This window comes from Triturus cristatus, chromosome 12, assembly GCF_964204655.1.
Source record: "Triturus cristatus chromosome 12, aTriCri1.1, whole genome shotgun sequence".
NCBI classification, from domain to species: domain Eukaryota; kingdom Metazoa; phylum Chordata; class Amphibia; order Caudata; family Salamandridae; genus Triturus; species Triturus cristatus.
Window position 1 is genome coordinate 823,687,877 of NC_140595.1, and position 22,889 is coordinate 823,710,765.

Sequence of the window (22,889 nt, forward strand, 5' to 3'; positions counted from 1 at the left end):
AGAAAACAGGGCCACAAACAGCCAGAAACCAGCCCACCAGAGCAGAAAACAGGCCCACAAACAGCCAGAAACCACCCCACCAGAGCAGAAAACAGGCCCACAAACAGCCAGAAACCTGCCCACCAGAGCAGAAGACACGCCCACAAACAGTCAGAAACCAGCTCACCAGAGCAGGAGACAGGCCCACAAACAGCCAGAAACCAGCCCACCAGAGCAGAAAACAGGCCCACAAACAGCCAGAAACCTGCCCACCAGAGCAGAAGACAGGCCCACAAACAGCCAGAAACCTGCCCACCACAGCAGAAGACACGCCCACAAACAGTCAGAAACCAGCCCACCAGAGCAGGAGACAGGCCCACAAACAGCCAGAAACCAGCCCACCAGAGCAGAAAACAGGCCCACAAACAGTCAGAAACCAGCCCACCAGAACAGAAAACAGGCCCACAAACAGCCAGAAACCAGCCCACCAGAGCAGGAGACAGACCCACAAACAGTCAGAAACCAGCTCACCAGAGCAGGAGACAGGCCCACAAACAGCCAGAAACCAGCCCACCAGAGCAGAAAACAGGCCCATAAACAGCCAGAAACCAGCCCACCAGAGCAGGAGACAGGCCCACAAACAGCCAGAAACCTGCCCACCAGAGCAGAAGACACGCCCACAAACAGTCAGAAACCAGCTCACCAGAGCAGGAGACAGGCCCACAAACAGCCAGAAACCAGCCCACCAGAGCAGGAGACAGGCCCACAAACAGCCAGAAACCAGCCCACCAGAGCAGGAGACAGGCCCACACACAGCCAGAAACCAGCCCACCAGAGCAGAAAACAGGCCCACAAACAGTCAGAAACCAGCCCACCAGAGCAGGAGACAGGCCCACAAACAGCCAGAAACCAGCCCACCAGAGCAGAAAACAGGCCCACAATCAGCCAGAAACCTGCCCACTCGAGCAGAAGACACACCCACAAACAGTCAGAAACCAGCACACCAGAGCAGGAGACAGGCCCACAAACAGCCAGAAACCAGCCCACCAGAGCAGAAAACAGGCCCACAAACAGCCAGAAACCAGCCCACCAGAGCAGAAAACAGGCCCACAAACAGCCAGAAACCAGCCCACCAGAGCAGGAGACAGGCCCACAAACAGCCAGAAACCTGCCCACCAGAGCAGAAGACACGCCCACAAACAGTCAGAAACCAGCTCACCAGAGCAGGAGACAGGCCCACAAACAGCCAGAAACCAGCCCACCAGAGCAGGAGACAGGCCCACAAACAGCCAGAAACCAGCCCACCAGAGCAGAAGACAGGCCCACAAACAGCCAGAAACCTGCCCACCAGAGCATAAGACAGGCCCACAAACAGTCAGAAACCAGCCCACCAGAGCAGAAGACAGGCCCACAAACAGCCAGAAACCAGCCCACCAGAGCAGAAAACAGGCCCACAAACAGCCAAAAACCTGCCCACCAGAGCAGAGGACACGCCCACAAACAGTCAGAAACCAGCTCACCAGAGCAGGAGACAGGCCTACAAACAGCCAGAAACCAGCCCACCAGAGCAGAAAACAGGCCCACAAACAGCCAGAAACCAGCCCACCAGAGCAGGAGACAGGCCCACAAACAGCCAGAAACCTGCCCACCAGAGCAGAAGACACGCCCACAAACAGTCAGAAACCAGCTCACCAGAGCAGGAGACAGGCCCACAAACAGCCAGAAACCAGCCCACCAGAGCAGGAGACAGGCCCACAAACAGCCAGAAACCAGCCCACCAGAGCAGGAGACAGGCCCACACACAGCCAGAAACCAGCCCACCAGAGCAGAAGACAGGCCCACAAACAGTCAGAAACCAGCCCACCAGAGCAGAAGACAGGCCCACAAACAGCCAGAAACCAGCCCACCAGAGCAGAAGACAGGCCCACAAACAGCCAGAAACCAGCCCACCAGAGCAGAAAACAGGCCCACAAACCCATACCCCAATCTGTGAGATCAGCCCTTCGGATACTGTCAGACTGCCCTAAAGGACAGTCTGACCCTGCAGGCATAGGTCTACTATCCGTGCCCTCTGTAAGTCACGTGAAACAATGGTGGCAGCGATCTGAGTTTCTGTGGCTCATTAGTGTGACCCACCTTTTTCTCCATGTCAAGGAGAGCCTGGTACACTGACCCCTCTCAGGTACAGATCCTCAGGTCTGTGCGCTGACACCTCGGGCCCCAGCTAGCTGGATGCTACTAAGCCTTCTTTATATCTCACAATGACAGTCAGATATGGGATGGTCGCAACAAAGCCCACCCCAGCAGATCTCCACGGCACTTTTCTCTCCAATCTACGTCTGCGCAGGACCATTAACCTTTAAACAAAAGAAATCGGAGTGGACGACCCAGTGCAGTAACCAGCTAAGTGGATGATGATCATAAGAAAAACCATAAAGGGACTCGCAGAGCTGATCGAAGCTGTCAGATTACTGAAAACTATAAACCACGCACGTATCTCTTGCACCTCTTCAAACACCACCCCGCTAACTGCTGCATCCCATGACACGATAACCACACCTCAGTGGTCTTTACACACGACATGGACACACGTCCCACGTAGAATCAAGAACTAGGACGATACCATTCCAACCACGCACCCTGCATGGAGTAGCATGCTACCCATGTAGGCATCGCTTAAGTGCCCAAGGGGTGGTGAGCGATATATACATTTTGCCATAGGATACACTACAGAGATTCTTCATTAAGCTTGTGAGTCAGTGTGCGCTGGTGGTGGATGACTTTGGACATCCACCTATAAGGACCTCAGTTCACGGCAGATGGAACAATGCTCACCCTTCTTCTTGAGCTGAAAGTCACTCTGTTGGTTTTTAAATTGCCTTTCTGCCATCGTGGAAGAAGTTCTGATCGACACATTGTGCTTGTCACTGCTCTGTGGACAGACGCAAGAGGACCCCCCTCCTCTGCTAGCTGGGGAATTAGGAAAGGGCACAGGTTCTCTCTTAGACTTCTGATCACCTGGCCTGGGTCTCTGGCATATAGGCATCCCTCATCCTGCATGTGGCACACAAGTGGCAGCCCACTTGATGCTCAAAATATGAGGAGGTGCTCAGGCCAGTCTGTTTGCACACAAACAGAAGTGCACTGGCTTCACATTTTCTTCCAAATGGACTTAACATGAATGCCCCTAATATGGACCCAGCCATATGCAAATCAGTCTTGACCCTGGTCCTCATAGGAACAGTCCAGCCGGAACTGCCCAGCCAGGTCCTCCCTGGACCACAAACAAACATTCTGGGACCGGTTTGGGGTATCAACCCTAATCAGCCAGGCTAGCTTGAATCTGGACCTAACCCAGATTTGTGACTGGGGGTGAATGTTTGATTTGTTCAGCATCCCGTCCATCATCTGTTCTTAAGCACAACAAATAGTCATGATAGCAGGTTCACGTGCAGTAGGGCACTCATGGCAGGGGTACTCTTCTGTTTGGCATTCTGTTCTAAGATTACCATACTCTAATTTTCATCAGGCCCATGGCTGGCATAGTTTGAGATCTGATATGTCCAAAACCTGCTGTGCAGTCCTTCACTGGATGCCCTCACATATCAGCACCCCACCGTTTTGAATCTATAAATAAACTTGTTTTACTTTTATAAGGAAACCCAGTTGCTTTTTTTGTGCAGTTTTATATAGCACCAACACCACCCAAAGGTATTGGAGCTCTATACATCAGATTTATATAGCGCCAACACCACCCAAAGGTATTGGAGCTCTATACATCAGATTTATATAGCGCCAACACCACCCAAAGGTATTGGAGTTCTATACATCAGATTTATATAGCGCCAACACCACCCAAAGGTATTGGAGCTCTATACATCAGATTTATATAGCGCCAACACCACCCAAAGGTATTGGAGCTCTATAAATCAGATGTATATAGCGCCAACACCACCCAAAGGTATTGGAGCTCTATACATCAGATTTATATAGCGCCAACACCACCCAAAGGTATTGGAGCTCTATACATCAGATTTATATAGCGCCAACACCACCCAAAGGTATTGGAGTTCTATACATCAGATTTATATAGCGCCAACACCACCCAAAGGTATTGGAGCTCTATACATCAGATTTATATAGCGCCAACACCACCCAAAAGTATTGAAGGTCTATACATCAGATTTATATAGCGCCAACACCACCCAAAGGTATTGAAGCTCTATACATCAGATTTATATAGCGCCAACACCACCCAAAGGTATTGGAGTTCTAAACATCAGATTTATATAGCGCCAACACCACCCAAAGGTATTGGAGCTCTATACATCAGATTTATATAGCGCCAACACCACCCAAAGGTATTGGAGCACTATACATCAGATTTATATAGCGCCAACACCACCCAAAGGTATTGGAGCTCTATACATCAGATTTATATAGCGCCAACACCACCCAAAGGTATTGGAGCTCTATACATCAGATTTATGTAGCGCCAACACCACCCAAAGGTATTGGAGCTCTATACATCAGATTTATTTAGCGCCAACACCACCCAAAGGTATTGGAGTTCTATACATCAGATTTATATAGCGCCAACACCACCCAAAGGTATTGGAGCTCTATACATCAGATTTATATAGCGCCAACACCACCCAAAAGTATTGAAGCTCTATACATCAGATTTATATAGCGCCAACACCACCCAAAGGTATTGGAGTTCTAAACATCAGATTTATATAGTGCCAACACCACCCAAAGGTATTGGAGCTCTATACATCAGATTTATATAGCGCCAACACCACCCAAAGGTATTGGAGCTCTATGCATCAGATTTATATAGCGCCAAAACCACCCAAAGGTATTGGAGCATTTTACATTAGCACCCGTGACTTTATTTTGTGCAATTTTATATAGCGCCCACACAACCCAAAGGAATGGAGTGCTTTACATTAGCATCAGGTACTTCACACAGGAACACATTCATTTTTTTAGGCACGGAGATATTAAGTGATTGGCCCAAAATCAAGCATGTCAAGCTGACGCCGAAACTTGAACCCGGTTTCCCAGCTCCATAGTCAGCAGCTCTGGGCATCATGCCACATCCTCTCCCGAAAAGACACCATATCATCTCACTGGCCTCAGCCTCAGTCCCACATTTTGTGATGACCAATAAATCAGCTAATCTCCTCATTCCTAAATACCACAAGCATTGGCAAAACCAGTGGATTTCCCCTGTATGAAATCTATTGTTTTCAGGTCTTGACTAGACAGCGCGTGCACTGCTCAGCTAGACAGCGCATGCACTGCTCAGCTAGACAGCGCATGCACTGCTCAGCTAGACAGCGCATGCACTACTCAGCTAGACAGCACATACGCTGTCTCTAAGAGATGTGTTGTGTTCCATCTGTGGGCTTACAGGCCGCCCGTTTCCAACCATTGGTACACTTCATCGTCACTCTCATTTTCTGTGATGCCATCCGTCATGGCATGCGTGCGTCTAGCCCTCTTCTGGTGTTTGGCCCTCCAAATGTGCCTGGACCCAGTACTTGTCTCCTTACACTGCTCCCCATTTGCAGAACTGTTTTTTTCTTTGTTTTCAAGCACTAAATAGGAGAACTAGTGCTTTCAGGTGGTCTCCTTTGTACACATAGACACGTACAACTAAAACGCATACGCATGTACATAAACAAATGCATTTCTTAAGAAGTTGTTAAAATAAGAACAGAACTTATTTATTTATTTCTTTTGCACAATCCAATGGTATTGGAGCGATTGCTCCGTTCTTAGTCTTGCCATAGCACGAACATGAGACGATGGTATTGGAGTGCTTTAAGTGCCCACCAGTTACATTCTACAATGACATCCATTTTTGTCACTGATCCTGCTTCAATTAAGATATTTTCTCCCCTTTCATTGTTGCTTCCTCCAACCCCCTCCCGTAGCTGCTTGCCCTTCTCCCTAATTGCTTCTCTGCTTGAGCACCAGCCCACTACCTTCCTCATCGCTGTTGCTTTTATGTTTTTTTTTTTGTTCAATCCGATGGCATTGGAGCACTCGTTCCGTCCTCCATCATGCCATCATACCAGCTGATGGCATTGGAGCACTCGTTCCATCCTCCATCTTGCCATCATACCAGCTGATGGCATTTGAGCACTCGTTCCGTCCTCCATCTTGCCATCATACCAGCTGGTGGCTTTGGAGCACTCGTTCCGTCCTCCATTTTGCCATCATACCAGCTGATGGCATTGGAGCACTCGTTGTGTCCTCCATCTTGCCATCATACCAGCTGGTGGCTTTGGAGCACTCGTTCCGTCCTCCATCTTGCCATCATACCAGCTGATGGCATTGGAGGACTCGTTCCGTCCTCCATCTTGCCATCATACCAACTAGTGGCATTGGAGCACTTTAAGCACTCCCCAGTTATATTACGCAATTACACTTCATTGTCGTAGGCAGGGGAAAGCGTAAGTGATTTGTCCAGAATCATAAACTGTTCAGCAGACCCTGAGATTCAAACCTGGCTCCCCAGTTCTCCCGTCAGCAGTTCTTGTTGTTATGCCACATCCTCACTTCATTTCAAACCTCCTCAACTGTTTCTCACTATTACTTCCACATTTCAGCAAGACTCTGTCAACACAGCACAAGCATTGGCAAAGCCAACAGATCTCGGCAATGCCTGAGCTCTTGGCCTTGTCAATGTGAATGTCTTTCAGCGATGTTGTCTAGTAGCACATCTGCTGTTAAGCCTGGATGAAAGTCACTGAAAAAGTGAAATGATGCCGCAAGGGCAGACCACATTGCAGCGCTTTTTTGTGTTAGGAGGGGAGGACAATAAACTCAACATGGGAGGCGAAGAGACTCGGAGTTGGCTCAACATCCTGTGATTCCGGGCTTTCAGTGGCTTTCAGCCGTGCTGAACAGCCGGTGTGCTGCCTAACAACATGGCTAAAAGACTTTCACATTGACACGGCCAACAGCTCGGCATTGCGGAGACCTATTACTTTACAATGCTTGTTTTTGCCTTGTAGTCCGCACTACCTTCCGTCCCATGCGTGAAGTATGAACTTCTCTACCAAGCTTCCCACTCACCCCCACCAGGCATAGCTTGAAAGCAGCCTGGGTCCAGGAGGACTCAAGTTTACACCCCTCTCCCATAGCTCCAGGCAGTGAGCACACAGTGTGCCGGTGAGCTGTGTGTGTTTGCTCAGACGGAGTTTGCACCAGGGCAAGGTTGAGTAAAGTCCAAAGTCTGTCCCAGCAGTCTGATCTCCACCCTGCTTTACTGCACGTGTTTGTAGGGTACTTGCTGTGTTCCGCCTGTCGGTGTTTGCACTTCAGACACTCGTCACCTGCCTGGGCACTGCATGCTGTGTGTCTGCCAAGGTCACTGTAGGCTGGCAGAGACTTAGGCCTATAAAACTGGAACAGGGTTTCAAATGAGCATGTTTCCCCATACAATCTACCCAACACCTTCCTTAGCTGAATGTCCACTGGCCCCAAACAGGTTTTCAAATGTTCATCCTTCCCCCATACAATGTACCCTGACACCTTCCCTGTCAGAATGCCCACTTGCCCCAGAGTTTCAAATGTGCACCTTCCCCCATACAATGTACCCCAACACCTTCCCTATCCGAATGCCCACTACCCCAAACAGGGTTTCAAATGAGCACCTTCCCATACAACCTAGCCCTACACCCAATGGGGGATGGTACCATTTGAAAGTGGTGGGGCGTAAACATTTGTGATGAGTGACCGGTGGTGAGCGAGCGAGTCCGACCGCTATAAGGGGAGTTTGAGGGGGTTCTCTCCCAGAAAAATGTTGAAAAAAGGAACAGGCAAATAGCACATTTTCAAAGAGATTTGAGAAAGCAAAAAGGTTAATAAGGCAATTGTGAAAGTGTAGTTATGACATCAATAAAGAGATTTCATATGATAATGATGTAGGTAGCTGCTTATTCAGTATAACCACAAAACCTCATAACAGACTTTGAGCATTTAATGCTGAGTACGTCACAAATGTACTTATTTATTTAATAAGTGAATTTCTTTATTATTATTTGTTTTTACTACGCCCAGTCGGGGCCTGGCAACTTGCAGAAAAGAGCTGCCGCCTCCGTCAGCCAGCTCAGCACACTCTGCTGACGAAAGGTCACGAGTGCGAAGCCGGCAGGGCCAGCTCGGCCGTTCATCCTTCCAGTAGGGCTACTACTACTACTCAAAATAATAATTGTGTGTCATTAGGAAGCAATTTTTATGGTAACTATCTTGTAAAAGCACACACTTTACATCATAGCTGTTAGCCCCTTACAATACCTCTCAACAAGCATTTGCAAAGCAATAGGTCTCGCATTGATAAACTTTGAGCTATTGGCATTGCAAATGATAATGTTTGTTATTTTTTTTGTTGATTAACAGTAGCATTGGTACTAAAACATATTCCACAAAGCATGGAAAGGCTGCAGTACCACAGGCTGTTCCTAGGTGTGCCTGTGGAGTTGTAAAGGGACCTCTATTAGCCACATAAGATACGGCACCATTAATGCAATTACAAATAGAAAAATTGCAGCTGAGCAAATGTTTCCATTTTTTTAAGTGAGGTTTTTGCTAGCTTGCGTTTTAAAAATACCATTTAAAATAAACAACAATGGTGCATTTGTTAAACTCAAGCTAACAAAATCTCACTTCTAAAAATATGAATGGAAATGTATGCTGAACTGCAATATTCTTTTTATAATTGCATTAAGGGTGCAGTACCTTATGTGGCTAATAAATGCCCCTTTACAACTCCACAGGGATACCTAGTAATAGCCTGTGATACTGCGTCCTTTCCTTGCTAAGTGGAATTATTTTTTTTAGTTATGCTACTGCTCGGATATTTTTTTAACCAAAAAACAAACATTAGCATTAGCATTGGCAATGCCAACATGCTCAACCTAAAAACCATCTTCTTGTTCTCTCTGCCTTTGCAGCCCAGTCCCCAAAGTCACACTTCAGAAACGCATTTAGCGCTAAGCTGTTTTAAAAGCTCAAATTCTGCAGCAGCTAAGAACTTTGTAGCGCTGAGTACTATGTGTAGGCCCGCACGTCACGCGGGCAATTAACAATTTATTTGGAGGGAATGCCCTTGGAGATGCGCTATTCCTTTCTCTCAGTATGAGCTTATTTGGACTTTAATATTTGCACAGCAGTCCGCATGAAAAAAAACATGGTACTTTCATGTTAACTTGGAACGCAAAATTGTTCTTGTGTGTAAACATAAACGAAGGGGTTACACCTGAGCCAATATCGGTTTACAGCCTGTTAACGTACATTGACAGGCTGACACCATTTAATGTTTGAGAACACACAGACAGTGGAGTAAGGGTAAAGGGAGCGGAACTCGTCATAACAACAACAATAAAAGTTCAATGATGTTTCTGAATAGTGCTTCATCCCACACGTCTGTTCTTAGCGCTATAAAAATAGAAGTTACTAGTGTATGTACCCGCTACGGCTAGTCTGCTTGCTGATAACTGTCCTGGGCAGAGGTCGACTCTACACCCGCTGATAAGTATATCTTTCTTTCCAATCAAATAAGTAACATAAGCACGGCTTCCTGCAAGTATCCACCAGCCTTGGGAAAACAGGAACTTCCGGAATCCTGGTCTGACGTCATGGCGTGTAGCGCAGCTTCTCCAAAAGAGCAGATGAAAACGACTCTAACCAGCAGGATGGCTCAGTGAGATGAATGCTGACTGCCAGAACTGGTGGTGAACTCAAGGGTCACTTCGACGGTTTGTGCGCGGCACAGCACATAAAACAAACCTTCTGCTCCCACCACCGAACAGAGGTGTTTGATGTTGAGTGTGGAGCCTGTCCCTTTAACTCCTGCACCCCCCCCCAACCCTCTCACTCCGACTTTTCAACGGGCAAGAAACATTCCCCAGGAACAATAAGGCGCAACAAAAATAGACCCTTCCGTCCTCAGAAGAAATCGCAGTTTGGTGTGCCGCAGGGACCTCGCCTGCCAAAAGGTTTCTTGTCTTTATGGGGCCATGTGTTAGGCCCCATAAAGATAAGAAACCTTTTGCGACCAACGCAAAGCAAGCAAGTCCGTCCAAATGGGACGGCTCAAAAAGCCAAGCAAAAACGTCATCGACACCTCTGTTCCAATGGCTGGCCACCGTTTAGCATAAACGGTGACGCCAGCCAATGGAACAGAGGGGCGGGGCTTAAAGCCCCTTACAGAAAATACTCTGTTAACACTAAATCTCGCCAGCGAGACTGCACATGTGCGCAGCCTACGCCAGGCGAGACCTAAAAATATTAATTGTGTATGGGGAAGCTTCAAGTGGTTCCATCAATTAAAGCCAAGACAGGCTTCCAGACACCCTTTACATTTGCAGAATGACCAGTTATGCATATTTCTTTGCAGGAAGTAGGCACACTGCCAAGGCTTGTTTAGCTATCTGCCCTTCCTCGGCTTCACAGCACAGCCAGAGGCGCCTTCCACTTCCACATTGCAGCTGTCGGGACTGCGTGCCCTTAGATCCGCCCCCACCACTGGATCACACAAGGCGATAACAAGGCTCGGCCTCGGAGTCAGGACAAATGCGCCTCGAGCCGGCCACGGCAGAGGTCACGAGGTGTGGTCTCTATCTGGTCTCATCCCTAAGTTTGCACCCTTGTGCAAACAACGTTTGACGCACTTAGAGGGGAGGGGTTGGACACTCACACAGCTGAGGAAGGACGAACTGCGGGGTGATGTTGAAACCGGCCGTAAGGGCAGGGTACAAGTCCTACAAAAACAAGAAGTGGGGCACTTACCTAGTTAGGAAGAAGTATGCAAGTGACATCACGGCATGTGACATCACGACACGTGACATCAGGGCGCGTGACATCACGCAGATGACATTATAGCGCATGACATTACATGTGGCATCACAGGAATTGACACCATAGGAAGTGGCATCACAAGCTACGACTTTAATATGTAAGTGTGATATAAAGACACCAACACATCTGACATTCTTACAGCGCATGCATATCTCATGAACAGAGCCTGAACAAAGTGAAAAGATGCCTCTCTTAAGTGTGTGTGAAGTGCTAACCCTTGTTTCCCCTCTGCTGCATTTGCATCAGGTGTGAGGCACCTGACTGCTCCCAGCCAGGAGACTGGAACAAAAGGAGGCCCGATGACCCCTCAGACTTGGCCTTTGTTATGGACCCAGCAGGAGTTTAAAATAAGAAAGCCCCCTCCCCGCCCACAGGTTGTTGCTTGTTGCAGATGGAAAGCAGCCAACGTGCAGGCGCTGCTGAAAGTGTCCCGGTGTAAACTACACCAGGACGAGTTCAGCACATTATTCAGTGGAGCCCAACTTCTTGGCAGGGTGGACGGCGTTTCAAAAAAAATAGTGCTTGGACGCCGTCCCCCACGTGTACCCCTGATGGCATTAAATGCCGAACCCCCTTCTAGATGATTAGATTAGCGATCAGTATCTCATTTTCTCAAGCAGAGTTCTGGCAGCAGCAGGGTCTGAGACAGCGTCTCAGACAAATCTGTAGCAGCATACACATTGGGTGGGTGACGAGTCGGAATGACGGATCTGACAAGTCAGACAAAGTCTCTAGCTAACTTACCTCAATTATACTATTCTATATTCATGTACCACCCACAAAAATTGCAATATTCATGTTTCCCCCTATTCTGATTGGTCAGGGCGAGGAGGACAGTTCATCACGCCATATAGAGGCCTCTAGTGCTCATGTCGGGCTGGCCGGAGAAAGTTAGCCGTCCAACCCGACATGCACACTTTGGGCCTAGGTGCAAAGCACTCGTCTGATGTGTGCTCTGTGCTCGTGTTCGGTCCATCAAAAGGGAAACCCTACCCACGTCCCAGCCGCTGACCCCTTGGCTGAAGGCTGACTGCTGCTGGACATGAATGGAAATGATGAAGTGTTTCCATTTTTTTTTTTAAATAAAGTAAAATTATATGAGCAAATAAAAGGGTGGGGGGACATCTGAGTAGGGCAACGCCCCTACGCTCAAAGGCAGGAACCGCCCCTGCCTACACCTCCCCTATCTGAATGTCCACTAGCCCCACACAGGGTTTCACATGTGCACCTTCCTCCATACAATGTATTCCGACAGTTTCCCTATCTGAATGTCCAGCAGCCCCTGGGGGTGTCTGTTAGACCTCGGTACCCAGTACCCTCGAGGGGACAAGCAGCAAACCACCTCTTGCCACATCAAAGCATCACAGTGACGTGCCACCCACAGTGATCCTTACCAGGTAACATCCGGGGCCAGTCCTTACACGGGCGCCCCCTGCTGGGTGGTCCTGCCAGAGGGATGGAAAGAGAGTCATTCATTCCATATAATTCGGATAACACGCCCAGCAATAGCATTCAGAGTCCGACCACTGGGGTACCAGCAGCACATACCTACAGCTGCTGCCTACCACACATACACACCTGCCTAGCAGTGGGCACACACACCGAACATTCATGCAAGAAGGGCACATTCCTGGACACCACTGCATTCAAAGGCCCATTCCTTCACACTACTGACTTCAAAGGCACATTCCTTCACACTACTGACTTCAAAGGCGCATTCCTGGACACCACTGCATTCAAAGGCCCATTCCTTCACACTACTGACTTCAAAGGCACATTCCGTCACACCACTGACTTCAAAGGCGCATTCCTGGACACCACTGCATTCAAAGGCCCATTCCTTCACACTACTGACTTCAAAGGCACATTCCGTCACACCACTGACTTCAAAGGCGCATTCCTGCACCTTACTGGCTGACTTCAAAAGCAAGTTCCTTCACACTACTTACTTCAAAGGTACATTCCTTCACACTACTGACTTCAAAGGCACATTCCTGCACCTTACTGACTGACTTCAAAAGCAGTATCCTTCACACTACTGACTGACTTCAAAGGCACATTCCTTCACACTATTGACTTCAAAGGCACATTCCTAAACACCACTGACTTCAAAGGCGCATTCCTGCACCTTACTGACTGACTTCAAAAGCAGGATCCTTCACACTACTTACTTCAAAGGTACATTCCTTCACACTACTGACTTCAAAGGCACATTCCTGCACCTTACTGGCTGACTTTAAAAGCAGGTTCCTTCACACTACTTACTTCAAAGGTACATTCCTTAACACTACTGACTTCAAAGGCACATTCCTTCACACTACTGACTTCAAAGGCACATTCCTGCACCTTACTGGCTGACTTTAAAAGCAGGTTCCTTCACACTACTTACTTCAAAGGTACATTCCTTAACACTACTGACTTCAAAGGCACATTCCTTCACACTACTGACTTCAAAGGCACATTCCTGCACCTTACTGGCTGACTTTAAAAGCAGGTTCCTTCACACTACTTACTTCAAAGGTACATTCCTTAACACTACTGACTTCAAAGGCACATTCCTTCACACTACTGACTTCAAAGGCACATTCCTGCACCTTACTGACTTACTTCAAAAGCAGGATCCTTCACACTACTGACTGACTTCAAAGGCACATTCTGTCACCCTGTTGACTTCAAAGGCACATTCCTTCACATTACTGACTTCGACCGCACAAATCTTCACACTACTGACTTCAAAGGCACATTCCTGCATGCTGCTGTTTTCAAAGTCACATTCTTTCACCCTGCTGATTTCAAACCCACATTCCTGTACACTACTGGCTTTAAAGGCACATTCCTTCACTGACTGACTTGAAAGGTAAATTCGTTCAACCTGCAGACATCAAAGGTACATGCCTTCGCACTACTAACATCAAAGGCATAGGCCTCACCCTGCCGACTTCTAAGGCTCATGCCTTCACACTACTGACCTCAAAGGCTCATGCGGTCCTACTACTGACCTTAAGGTCACATGCGGTCCTACTACTGACCTTAAGGTCACATGCGGTCCTACTACTGACCTCAAAGGCACATGCGGTCCTACTACTGACCTCAAAGGCACATGCGGTCCTACTACTGACCTCAAAGGCACATGCGGTCCTACTACTGACCTCAAAGGCACATGCGGTCCTACTACTGACCTCAAGGTCACATGCGGTCCTATTACTGACCTCAAAGGCTCCTGCGGTCCTACTACTGACCTCAAGGTCACATGCGGTCCTACTACTGACCTCAAAGGCACATGCGGTCCTACTACTGACCTCAAAGGCACATGCGGTCCTACTACTGACCTCAAAGGCTCATGCGGTCCTACTACTGACCTCAAGGTCACATGCGGTCCTATTACTGACCTCAAAGGCACATGCGGTCCTACTACTGACATCAAACACACATTCCTTCACCTTGGAGACATCTAAGGCAGATTCTTTCACCTTACTGATATGGAAGCCACATTCCATAATTCAACTGACATTCCTTTACCCTACTGACATGTAAGCTGTATTCCTTCACTCAACTAACATGTGAGGCACATTCCTTCACCCTAATGGCTTAAAATGCATGCACATTCTTTCACCCTGTGGACATCAAAGGCACACTCCTTCAACCTAACGACACCTAAGGCATATTATTTCACCCTGCTGTCTTCATAGGCACATTCCTTCACACTGCAGACATCTAAGGCACATTCCTTCGCACTGCAGATATCTAAGGCACATTCCTTCACACTGCAGCAATCTAAGGCACATTCCTTCATTCTATTGACATTAAAGGGACATTCCCTCACCCCACTGACGTCTAAAACATATTCCTTCATCCTACTGACTTGGCAATCTAAGGTACAATACTTCACCCTACTGATATCAAGCATTGACAAACTAAACCAGGCACCGATCTACAATGAAAACCCCTTTAGAAAAGTTAACCTGCACTCCCGAAGGACTGCTCTGGAATAACAACAGGCCCATGCCGGTCTGATGGCCCAGTGGATAAATTTATCCACTCCAGGAGTCTACGTTTGACCTTCAATCACAGGTTTCAATTCCGGTAGGTCTACTCAACCTTTCATTCTTGGACACTCATTCTTTCTATCAATCTATTAAACAAGTGGGGTACAATGGTACAGTGCATACAAATACACATCTGATGTTCAGATGCAGCGCTTACAGATATAGGCATTAGATACTGGGACCACCCAGACTTACAGATCCCTGGACACTTCAACCCTTTAGATACAGGGAGCATGTAGACCCACAGATGCTGCCGTTAACAAGCCTTCCAGATAATGGGGCTAGCCAGCATCACAAGTACCTGACCACAGCCCTGTGGATACTGGGCCATCCAGCCCTGCGGACATAAGAGCTACACAGCCCAGCACCATAAGAGTCACACAGCCATGTGGATATAAGAACCACACAGCCCTGTGGATATAAGAACCACACAGCCTGTGGATATAAGATGCACACAGCCCTGTGAATATAAGAGCCACACAGCCCTCAGGATATAAGGGCCACACACCCCTGTGGATATAAGAGCCACACAGCCCTGTGGATATAAGAGCCACACAGCCCTATGGATATAAGAGCCACGCAGCCCTGCGCCATAAGAGCCACACAGCTCTGTGGATGTAAGAGCCACACAGCCCTGTGGATATATGAGCCACACAGCCCTGTGGATATATGATCCAGACAGCCCTGTGGATATAAGAGACACGCAGCCCTGCGTCATAAGACCCACACAGCCTTGTGGATATAAGAGCCACACAGCCCTGTGGATATAAGATCCACACAGCCCTGTGGATATAAGAACCACACAGCCCTGTGGATATAAGAGCCACACAGCCCTGTGGATATAAGAGACACTCAGCCCTGTGGCTATAAGAGCCAAAACATCCTGTGGATATAAGAGACATGCAGCATAGCGAACATAAGAGCTGCTTAGCCCTGAGTATATAAGAGCCACACCGCCCTGTGGACAAAAGAGCCATACAGCCCTCTGGATAGAAGAGCCACACAGCCCTACAGATATAAGAGCCATACAGCCCTGTGATTATAAGAGCCATACAGCCGTGCAGATATAAGAGCCACACAACCCTGTGGATATAAGAGCCACACAGCCCTGTGGATATAAGAGCCACACAGCCCTGTGGATGTAAGAGCCACCCAGCCCTATGGATATAAGAGCCACACAGCCCTTTGCATATAAGAGCCACACAGCTCTACAGATATAAGGGTCATACAGCCCTGCGATTATAAGAGCCATACAGCCCTGAAGATATAAGAGCCACACAAGCATGTGGATATAAGAGCCACACAGCCCTGTGGATATAAGAGCCCCACAGCCCTGTGGATGTAAGAGCCACACAGCCCTATGGATATAAGAGCCACACAGCCCTTTGCATATAAGAGCCACACAGTTTTACAGATATAAGAGCCATACAGCCCTGCGAATATAATAGCCATGCAGCCCTGAAGATATAAGAGACACACAGCCCTGTCGATATAAGAGCCACACAGCCCTGTGGATATAAGAGCCAAAGAGCCCTGTGGATATAAGAGCCACACGGCCCAGTGGCTATAAGAGCCACCCAGCCCTATGGATATAAGAGCCACACAGCCCTGAAGATATAAGAGCCACACAACCATGTGGATATAAGAGCCACACAGCCCTGTGGATATAAGAGCCACACACCCCTATGGATATAAGAGTCACACAGCCCTTTGCATATAAGAGCCACACAGCTCTACAGATATAAGAGCCATAGAGCCCTACAATTATAAGAGCCATACAGCCCTGAAGATATAAGAGCCACACAGCCCTGTGGATATAAGAGCCACACAGCCCTGTGAATTTAAGAGCCACACAGCCCTGTGGATATAAGAGCCCCTCAGCCTTATGGATATAAGAGCCACACAGCCCTATGGATATAAGAGCCACACAGCTCTACAGACATAAGAGCCATACAACCCTGCGATTATAAGAGCCATACAGCCCTGAAGATATAAGAGCCACACAGCCCTGAAGATATAAGAGCCACACAACCCTGTGGATATAAGAGCCACACAGCCCTGTGGATATAAGAGCCACACAGCCCTGTGGATATAAGAGCCACACAGCCCTATGGATATAAGAGCCACACAGGCCTTTGCATATAAGAGCCACACAGCTCTACAGATATAAGAGCCATACAGCCCTGCAATTATAAGAGCCATACAGCCCTGAAGATAGAAGAGCCACACAGCCCTGTTTATATAAGAGCCACACAGCCCTGTGGATATAAGAGACATGCAGCCCAGCGTCATAAGAGCCACACAGCCCTGTGGATATAAGAGCCACACAGCCCTGTGGTTATAAGAGCCACACAGCCCTGTGGATATGTGATCCACACAGCCCTGTGGATATGAGACACGCTGCCCAGCGTCATAAGAGCCACACAGCCCTGTGGATATAAGAGCCACACATACCTGTGGATATAAGAACCATGCATCCCTGTGGATATAAGAACCACACAGCCCTGTGGATATAAGAACCACACAGCCCTGTGGATATACGAGTCACACAGCCCTCTGGTTAGAAGAGCCACACACCTCTACAGATATAAGAGCTGTACCGCCCAGAGGACATAAGAGCCACACCACCCTGGGAATATAAGAGCCACACAGCCCTATGGATATAAGAGCCACACAGCCCTGTGGATATAAGAGCCACACAACCCTACGGATATAAGAGCCACACAGCCCTGCAGATACAAGAGCCACACAGTCCTACGGATATTAGAGCCACACAGCCCTGTGGATATAAGAACCACACAGCCCTGTGGATATAAGAGCCACACAGCCCTGTGTATATAAGAGCCACACAGCCCTGTGGATATAAGAGCCACACAGCCCTGTGCATATAAGAGCCACACAGTCCTGTGGATATAAGAGACATGCAGCCCTGTGGTAATAAGAGCCACACCGTCCTGTGGATATAAGAGACATGCAGCACAGCGGACACAAGAGCAACACAGCCCTGTGGATATGAGAGATGCAGCATAGCGGACATAAGAGCCACACAGCCCTGTGGATATAAGAGACACGTAGCTCAGCGGACATAAGAGCAACACAGACCTGTGGATATGAGAGATGCAGCATAGCGGACAAAAGAGCCACACAGCCCTGTGGATATAAGAGACACGTAGCTCAGCGGACATAAGAGCCACACAGCCCTGCGGATATAAGAGCCATACAGCCCTCTGGATAGAAGAGGCACACAGTCCTACAGATATAAGAGCCATACAGCCCTGCGATTATAAGAGCCATACAGCCCTGAAGATATAAGAGCCACACAGCCCTGAAGATATAAGAGCCACACAAACCTGTGGATATAAGAGCCACACACACCTTTGCATTTAAGAGCCACGCAGCTCTACAGATATAAGATCCATACAGCCCTGCAATTATAAGAGCCATACAGCCCTGAAGATAGAAGAGCCACACAGCCCTGTTTATATAAGAGCAACACAGCCCTGTGGATATAAGAGACATGCAGCCCAGCGTCATAAGAGCCACACGGCCCTGTGGATATAAGAGCCACACAGCCCTGTGGATATAAGAGCCACACAGCCCTGTGGATATATGATCCACACAGCCCTGTGGATATAAGAGACACGCAGCCCAGCGTCATAAGAGCCACACAGCCCTGTGGATATAAGAGCCACACATACCTGTGGATATAAGAATCACGCATCCCTGTGGATATAAGAACCACACAGCCCTGTGTATATAAGAACCACACAGCCCTGTGGATATAAGAGTCACACAGCCCTCTGGTTAGAAGAGCCACACAGCTCTACAGATATAAGAGCTGTACCACCCAGAGGACATAAGAGCCACACCACCCTGGGAATATAAGAGCCACACAGCCCTATGGATATAAGAGCCACACAGCCCTATGGATATAAGAGCCACACAGCCCTGTGGATATAAGAGCCACACAGCCCTATGGATATAAGAGCCACACAGCCCTGCAGATACAAGAGCCACACAGTCCTACGGATATTAGAGCCACACAGCCCTGTGGATATAAGAACCACACAGCCCTGTGGATATAAGAGCCACACAGCCCTGTGTATATAAGAGCCACACAGCCCTGTGGATATAAGAGCCACACAGCCCTGTGCATATAAGAGCCACACAGTCCTGTGGATATAAGAGACATGCAGCCCTGTGGATATACGAGCCACACCGTCCTGTGGATACAAGAAACATGCAGCACAGCGGACATAAGAGCAACATAGCCCTGTGGATATGAGAGATGCAGCATAGCGGATATAAGAGCCACACAGCCCTGTGGCTATAAGAGACACGTAGCTCAGCGGACATAAGAGCCACACAGCCCTGCGGATATAAGAGCCATACAGCCCTCTGGATAGAAGAGCCACACAGTCCTACAGATATAAGATCCATACAGCCCTGCGATTATAAGAGCCAAACAGACCTAAAGATATAAGAGCCACACAACCCTGTGGATATAAGAACTACACAGCCCTGTGGATAAAAGAGCCACACAGCCCTGTGGATATAAGAGCCACACAGCCCTGTGGATATAAGAGCCACACGGCCCTGTGGCTATAAGAGCCACACAGCTCTACAGATATAAGAGCCTTACAGCCCTGCGATTATAAGAGCCATACAGCCCTGAAGATATAAGAGCCACACAGCCCTGTGGATATAAGAGCCACACAGCCCTGTGGATATAAGAGCCAAAGAGCCCTGTGGATATAAGAGCCACACAGCCCTGTGGATATAAGAGCCATCCAGCCCTATGGACATAAAAGCCACACAGCCCTGAAGATATAAGAGCCACACAGCCTTATGGATATAAGAGTCACACAGCCCTTTGCATATAAGAGCCACACAGCTCCACAGATATAAGAGCCATACAGCCCTGCAATTATAAGAGCTATACAGCCTGAAGATATAAGAGCCACACAGCCCTGTGCATATAAGAGCCACACATCCCTGTGGATAAAAGAGCCTCCCAGCCTTATGGATATGAGTCACACAGCCTTATGGATATGAGTCACACAGCCCCATGGATATAAGAGCAACACAGCTCTACAGATGTAAGAGCCATACAGCCCTGCGATTATAAGAGACATACAGCCCTGAAGATATAAGAGCCACACAGCACTAAAGATCTAAGAGCCACACAACCCTGTGGATATAAGAGCCAAAGAGCCCTGTGGATATAAGAGCCACACAGCCCTGTGGATATAAGAGCCACACAGCCCTATGGATATAAGAGGCACACAGGCCTTTGCATATAAGAGCCACACAACTCTACAGATATAAGAGCCATACAGCCCTGCAATTATAAGAGCCATACAGGGATGTATGACGTTACAACGCACACTTTTACAACGCATGCACTTACAACGCATTTTTTACAACGCATAATCCATTACAACGCATGACATTACAACGCATGACACTACAACGCATTTTTAAAAAATACCTTTACAACGCATTGCCATTACAACGCATACTACCTTTACAACGCATACCATTACAACGCATTATATTAAATTACATTTAAGGTAAGTATTAGATAGTATAGGGGTAAAAATTACTATTCTAACTCCAGGGGGTGCAACAGTAGGGTAAGTGTTGGATAGTATAGGGGTAAAAATTACTATTCTAACTCCAGGGGGTGCAACAGTAGGGTAAGTGTTGGATAGTATAGGGGTAAAAATTACTATTCTAACTCCAGGGGGTGCAACAGTAGGGTAAGTGTTGGATAGTATAGGGGTAAAAATTACTATTCTAACTCCAGGGGGTGCAACAGTAGGGTAAGTGTTGGATAGTGTAGGGGTAAAAATTACTATTCTAACTCCAGGGGGTGCAACAGTAGGGTAAGTTTTGGATAGTATAGGGGTAAAAATTACTATTCTAACTCCAGGGGGTGCATCAGTAGGGTAAGTGTTGGATACTATAGGGGTAAAAATTACTATTCTAACTCCAGGGGGTGCATCAGTAGGGTAAGTGTTGGATAGTATAGGGGTAAAAATTACTATTCTAACTCCAGGGGGTGCATCAGTAGGGTAAGTGTTGGATAGTATAGGGGTAAAAATTACTATTCTAACTCCAGGGGGTGCATCAGTAGGGTAAGTGTTGGATAGTATAGGGGTAAAAATTACTATTCTAACTCCAGGGGGTGCATCAGTAGGGTAAGTGTTGGATAGTATAGGGGTAAAAATTACTATTCTAACTCCAGGGGGTGCATCAGTAGGGTAAGTGTTGGATAGTATAGGGGTAAAAATTACTATTCTAACTCCAGGGGGTGCATCAGTAGGGTAAGTGTTGGATAGTATAGGGGTAAAAATTACTATTCTAACTCCAGGGGGTGCAACAGTAGGGTAAGTGTTGGATAGTGTAGTGTAATATTATGCGTTGTAATGGTATGCGTTGTAATGGTAGTATGCGTTGTAATGGAATGCGTTGTAAAGGTAGTTTTTAAAAATGCGTTGTAGTGTCATGCGTTGTAATGTCATGCGTTGTAATGGATTATGCGTTGTAAAAAATGCGTTGTAAAGGTAGTGCGTTGTAAAAGTTGCGTTGTAAAGGTTGTTCCCCGCCATACAGCCCTGAAGATAGAAGAGTCACACAGCCCTGTTTATATAAGAGCCACACAGCCCTGTGGATATAAGAGAAATGCAGCCCAGCGTCATAAGAGCCACACAGCCCTGTGGATATATGATCCACACAGCCCTGTGTATATAAGGGACACGCAGCCCAGCGTCATAAGAGCCACACAGCCCTGTGGATATAAGAGCCACAGAGACCTGTGGATATAAGAACCACACAGCCCTGTGGATATAAGAACCACACAGCCTTGTGGATGGAAGAACCACACAGCCCTGTGGATATAAGAGTCATACAGCCCTCTGGTTAGAAGAGCCACACAGCTCTACAGTGATAAGAGCTGTACCGCCCAGAGGACATAAGAGCCACACCGCCCTGGGAATATAATAGCCACACAGCCCTACGGATATAAGAGCCACACAGCCCTGCAGATACAAGAGCCACACAGTTCTACGGATATTAGAGCCACACAGCCCTGTGGATATAAGAACCACACAGCCCTGTGGATATAAGAGCCACACAGCCCTGTGGATATAAGAGTCACACAGCCCTGTGGATATAAGAGCCATACAGCCCTGCAATTATAAGAGCCATACAGCCCTGTGCATATAAAAGCCACACAGTCCTGTTGATATAAGAGACATGCAGCATAGCGGACATAAGAGTGACACAGCCCTGTGGATATGAGGGATGCAACATAGCAGACATAAGAGCCACACAGCCCTGTAGCTATAAGAGACACGTAGCTCAGCGGACATAAGAGCCACACAGCCTTTGGATATAAGAGCCATACAGCCCTACAGATATAAGAGCCATACAGCTCTCTGGATAGAAGAGTCACACAGTCCTACAGATATAAGAGCCCTGCGATTATAAGAGCCATACAGCCCTGAAGATATAAGAGCCACACAACCCTGTGGATATAAGAACTACACAGCCCTGTGGATAAAAGAGCCAAACAGACCTGTGGATATAAGAGCCACACAGCCCTGTGGATATAAGAGCCACACAGCCCTGTGGATATAAGAGCCACCCAGCCCTGTGGCTATAAGAGCCACACAGCCCTTTGCATATAAAGGCCACATAGCTCTACAGATATAAGAGCCATACAGTCCTACGATTATAAGAGCCATACAGCCCTGAAGATATAAGTGTCACACAACCTGTGGATATAAGAGCCACACATCCCTGTGGATATAAGAGCCACACAGCCCTCTGGATATAAGATTCACACAGCACTGTGGATAGAAGAGCCACACAGTCCAGTGGATTTAAGACCTACACAGCCCTGCAGATACAAGAGCAACACAGCCTTGCAGATATAACAGCCGCATAAGCCTGTGGATATAAGAACCACACAGCCCTGTG

General features: G+C 47.7%; 1 long non-coding RNA gene across 1 annotated transcript in view; it reads right to left on the reverse strand.

The window, feature by feature from the left end:
• Positions 1-12,297, reverse strand: part of LOC146782988 (uncharacterized) — an 87,549-nt gene extending 75,252 nt beyond the window's left edge. Inside the window, exon 1 of the long non-coding RNA XR_014972167.1 lies at positions 12,252-12,297. This is a non-coding gene — a long non-coding RNA (uncharacterized LOC146782988). The remainder of the gene's footprint in view (positions 1-12,251) is intronic.
• Positions 12,298-22,889: the final 10,592 nt, after the last annotated feature.